The sequence below is a fragment of the Vulpes vulpes genome, chromosome 4 (assembly GCF_048418805.1).
Source record: "Vulpes vulpes isolate BD-2025 chromosome 4, VulVul3, whole genome shotgun sequence".
Lineage (NCBI taxonomy): Eukaryota > Metazoa > Chordata > Mammalia > Carnivora > Canidae > Vulpes > Vulpes vulpes.
This window is the reverse complement of record NC_132783.1, coordinates 111735930-111741929: the sequence shown is the minus strand read 5'-3', so window position 1 is coordinate 111741929 and position 6000 is coordinate 111735930.

Here is a 6000-nt window from a genome sequence, read left to right as displayed (position 1 = left end):
TGTTCTCTTCATTCTTGACAGCTCCACCAGCCACAAATCGAGTCCTTGAGAGAAAGAGGGAGTGAAGGCAACTGCCCATCTCCCTGCAGGGCTCTGCCTAAATCTCCCCTCACTACTGCATTTATCCTTCACAGTCCTTTGTGACCTGTCCCCATCACACACCCCTTTGTCCCAGCCTCCAAGCAGCCACCCCCTTGGGGCAGGGTCACCAATCTCCCCCCAAACTAACCACCATCTTCCCCAGGGGACAGGCTGACACTGCCAGGGTGGAGGTGGAGGTAGGCTAGATATTCTTTTAATCAAGATGTTAGGATGCATAATTTATGTAACCATTCTGCTTTTGTAAATATCTGGGTTGCTTCTGGTGTTGTTGTTACAGTTCTCCCTATAATGACCATCTTCCTGCAAGTATATTTTGCATCTGCTAAACTATGTCCTGGGGATCAAATCCTAGAAGTGGACCATGTGCTTGCTAAGGGCAGATCCTGTTGGGATTGCTTTTCTACATATCCTCAGTGTATAGCACACTGCTGATGGGCACTCAGAAGTAGTTGCTGAGTAAATGGCCCAAAGGAACTACTGCTACCTGTTAGAACCAAAATTCCATTTGTACAGTGGTTTCCAGGGCACAGAGGCTTCTCTCACCCATTTTCTCATATAAAGGAGGTGAAATATAAAGGAGGTGAAATTTTAAAACCATAATTTTATGATGATGAGCTAAGGCTCAGGGTTACCTTGGTCAGTGTCAGAATACAGAGCTGGATTCCATCCCAGGTCTTGTGACTCAGGTCAGGACTTTTTTCTGCCTTAGGCTGCATGGCTCACCATTAGACTCTCATTCTGCACCAAATATGGAATCATTTGCAGGTAGCAATATGCGTGGGGACTTACTGGGAACCACGGAGATTCATAGAGGTCTTGAATCACCATAGGATTTCCCGCACTGGTATGCCTGCTGCTTCACTCTTGATGTCTACCTGATAACCACTGATGTTTTGTTTCTTTGAAAAGCACTTCAGAGAAGTTATGGCATCTTTCTGGAGTGGTTTTTTTTTTTTTTTTTTTTTTTTACTTTACACAGGTGATTAATCCAAATTCCCCCTCCCCCAGTTAGAAGACTACTTCTAAAATGAAAATGTGCCCCCTCAAACTCAACAATCACCATGTGAAGGTATTTCAACCCCAAAATGTTCTTTTTTAAAGCTTTATTTATTTAGTTTAAGTAGGATCCTTGTCCAGCATGGAGCCCAACATGGGGCCTGAACTCATGACCCTGAGATGAAGACCTGAGCTGAGATCAAGAGTTGGACGCCCAACCAACTGAGCCAGCCAGGTGCCTCCAAAATGTGCTTTTTTATACCCCTAGTACCTACCACATTATCTGATACATTGCAGCCTTCCAATACATATGAGCTTCCTCATGGCCATTGAGATGAATTCTTCTATTTGTTTATTCCACAAAACTGATTGAGCAAGTCTAAATCTGGGGACCAACTAGAAAATGAAAATGCAAAGATAAAGGTCTTTACCTCTGAAAGGCTAAACAGTTTTCTACTAAAGATGTTAAATGACATACCTAAAAAACAAAACAAAAAAACAAAGTGGCTTATATTCTATTTTGAGGAGATAATCACTAAAAGTTAACACTATCAGGTTTAAAAATAAGAAGTTAGATTTTTCTATATTATAGGCAACCATATATTCCCGTAAGTTTTTTTTTCTGATGAATAGTTAATTATAAGAGAAAACAATCATATTATTAAGAACTTATAAGCCAGGTGGGTTACTTGCCACTTTGCATTCTTTTAAAAATTGAATCCTCACAACAGCTCTATAAATTGTAGGTACAACTACTATCTGCATTTTATAAAGGAGAAAATCAAGGCTAAAAGAAGCTAAACAACTTCTTCAAAGTCACAAAAGATCAAACACACATGGAAGTCCCCACTTGTGGCCGTGGTTAAACTACACCAGACTGAGTCGCACAAATAGAGCACACATATACGAGTACTGAGCAGCATAAATTCATCTATTTCATTAATATTATTAAGTGTCTACTTTGTTCCAGGCCCTGTTCTAGGTACTAAGAGTACACAGCAATGGACAAAACAGACAACTACCCTAGCTCTCACAGAACTTGTTCATAGACAAAAAGAGGAGTAAAATATTTGGTGTGCCCACTGATGATAAATGCTATGGAGAAAGATGAAGTAGGCAAGCTGAACAGGAGTATCTGAGTGAGAAGGGGCAGCTGGAGACGCTGGTCAAGCAAAGTTCAGTGACGAGAGATATTTAAGCAAAGACATAAAGGAGGTCAAGGAGGAAGCGGTGCAGACACCTAGGGGTGTAGCCTCTCAGTCGGAGGCAATAACAAGGGCCAAGATTCTGAGGTAAGAGCATCGCTGCTATGTTAGAGGGGCACCAAGGCAGCTACGGTGACAAGAGTAGAATGAAAGAAAGTAGTTGGCAATGAGGCCAAGAGGCAGCTGTGGTGACAGTAGGGGAGCAGATGGCATAGGACAGACCTTGTAGAACTGTGAGGTCTGGCTTTGCTCTAAATGGGAGATGATCAGATTGACATAGACGGAGGATCATTCTTGCCACCATGCTGGAAAGAGATTGTAGAGCTGCAGAGGGATAGAAGTGGAGACTGGGTGGCTCCTGCAAGAGTTGATGAGTAAGACAAGTGTGGTAGCAATCCAAGTAGTGTAGTGAGGAATGATCAGTTGCTAGACATGTTTTGATTGAGACAGCTATTATATATACTGGTGTTGAAAAATTTTCAATAGATATTAGTAAGTGAAAAAAATCCAGTTGCAAAATAGCATATATGATATGCCATATATTTTTGAATAAAGCATTTTGAAACTTGTATATGTTTGTGTGTGTGTACATACATGTGCAAAGATGTGCAAGATACTGGTAACAGGAGCAACCTTGGGGCAACTTGTTGGCTGAGGGAAATGGTGGGATAGAGACTTAGCTCTCCAGAGCATTCTCTTCTATACCTTTCAGATTTTGTTTCATTGCACATACTACTTACATAGAAATAGACAATATTTTAAGATTTTTACATTTATAAAAATGTTATATCGGTAAGACTCTAAGAATATTCATTGATTCAGGCCTTCACATAGAAAAGAAGTAAATAAATAGCTTCATTCAAAGGTAACTCTCCCTAGCACATTTCAGAATTTGAGAACCAAAATACAAAATATCATTCAAAATTTATTTTCTGATTTCTCCTTAAGACCTTTCAAAAATGTATTCTCTCTTCCCAACCTTTAAAAGCCCAACACATCCCCTATCAAAAATATGAAGATTGGGCAGCCCGGGTGGCTCAGTGGTTTAGCGCAGCCTTCACCCCGGGGTGTGATCCTGGAGACCCGGAATCGAGTCCCACATCGGGCTCCCTGCTTGGAGCCTGCTTCTCCCTCTGCCTATGTCTCTGCCTTTTTCTCTCTGTGTGTCTCTCATGAATAAATAAATATAACCTTAAAAAAAATTAAGATCAATAAGTTAGGATATATTTACTGATTGGCCTTTCCATTGCCCGTTATTGTGCTAAGAGCATTCAAGTTATCAAAATGTAAATCTCAAAAAATTTTAAAGATGATTTTCATTCAAACATAGAATGAAAACACGACAAAGATTTAATTAATCCATCAATGAGGGATCCCTGGGTGGCGCAACAGTTTGGCGCCTGCCTTTGGCCCAGGGCGCGATCCTGGAGACCCGGGATCTAATCCCACATCAGGCTCCCGGTGCATGGAGCCTGCTTCTTCCTCAGCCTGTGTCTCTGCCTCTCTCTCTCTCTCTCTCTGTGACTATCATAAATAAAAAAAAATAAAATAAAAAAAAATCCATCAATGAGAGAACCAGCAGGATGTTAAAGCTGGTTCAAAAAAGAATCAGAGGGATCCCTGGGTGACTCAGTGGTTTGGCGCCTGCCTTCGGCCCAGGGCGTGATCCTGGAGACCCGGGACGGAGTCCCACATTGGGCTCCCTGTGTGGAGCCTGTATCTCTCTCTTCTCTCTCTCTCATGAATAAATAAATAAAAAAATTTTTTTTAAAAAAAGAGCAGATCAGTATCCCATGACTTGTTTAAAACAACAACAACAACAACAAAAAAGAATCAGAGGAATAGTCATTGGTATTAGAAAAAGAATATCAGGTAAACATTTCAGATTAGTTACTAAACTGGTTAAATCTCTACGGAGCAACACAATCTCAACCTTTGAGGTTATCTTTTTTATGAGGGAGAAATTATTTGCATCTCTTCTAAACAAAAATCTGTAAGTTATGACAGAACTTCACAGAGTCTGATACTTGAATCAAGAGTAGATAGCCTTCTTAGGGTACCAAAAATGTTCTCAAATTACACTGTGATAGTTACAAACTCTGAATATACTAAAAACCACTGAACTTTACAGTTTCAATGAATGGATTTTATGGTATGTGAAATGTATCTCAGTAAAGCTGTTAAAAATAATAGATAGCAATACTTCGGTCTTAACTTATTGATCCAATTCCATTGTCTTAGTTCCTTCTCTTAGCTAATTAAGTAATCCTTGGGCTGGTGTGTTAAGCAATGCTTTAATATGGCACTGATAGTACATGTTGCCTGCTTGACAATTTTTTATTTAGAAGTTTGGATAATTTTTCTTAACAAGGATGATAGTGAACCATGTATAAGCCATGACCTTAATTTCAGAAAGCTTATGATCCAGGAGAACACACTACAAACGGACAACAAAACAGAAGGGCAACTAAATATATGATAGGGTAAAATAGCGAATGAGTTGAATGAAGGGTAAACCTAATATCACCCATCCCAATACTAAAACCAACAATGATTGTTTTGTATGAAAAACTGCCAAAGCCACAATTCTAAGCATAATTTTCCTTATATTTTTAATTGGCCTAAGATTAAAGAGATGTGCAAAGTGAAAACCCTATATATGATATACTGAGTATAGACATGCAAGATTATAGGTGGCTGAAGTCTACTATTTATCATGGGAAGAAGTTTCAAGTCAACAACTCTTGCTCCCCATCTATTATTTTGAAAACCAAGGCAAGCAGAAAGCTATATATAGGCTTTTCAATGAATATGCCACCCGAGAGGGCATTGTAAGCTAGGGCAGGATGTGAGGGCGGGGAGATTTCCATACTATACACAATATGTATCTGCTGGGTAAATCCCCTGGCCTAAAATACAATCCACAATACTTTTATGTCAATGCTGCTAAGCACGGTGGCGTGGGATGAGCTGCGGTTAGCCTTAGGTACCAAGGACTTCAGGAGGCCAATCCAATTTCTGCCTCACCTCTGGCTGTCAGAAAAAGACTACCATCACCCTGATGCTTCCCCTAAGGGCCAGTATGCAAATCAATCTGCTTCTGCCGTGGGATTAAAAAGAAAATGAGCTGTTATGCATAAAAGAAGCCAAACAGGTGATCTAAACAATTTTATTTCTTAATATTATGATCCAACTAATGTCACCTCTCTTCCCCTTCTACCTTCTTTTGGCTTCATTCGTTCTTCTGTCCTATACAGCTACAGTTAGCCCCATACTGAGCCAAAATTAAACTCGGATTTTGTCTTAAGACTATTTTCCAGGGCACCTGTGTGGCTCAGTGGTTCAGTGTCTGTCTTTGGCTCAGGTCATGAATCCGGGGTCCTGGGATCAAGTCCCACATCAGGCTCCCTGAAGAGAGCCTGCCTCTCCCTCTGCCTCTGTGTGTGTGTGTGTGTGTCTCTCGTGAATAAATAAATAAAATCTTTTAAGAAAAAGAACAAAAGACTATTTTCCTCTCGGCTTCCAAGTTTGCTATGTTTATAAGCCAGGAGATGTCCTACCTCAGTTTATATATTCATTTCTTTGATGTTATACTATAGAAGCTTGCCATTAAATATACACACAAATAATAAAACAGTTAACAATAAAGATAAAAACAAAGATTAGAAACTCTACAGGTAGAGGGAGATAGCAGATT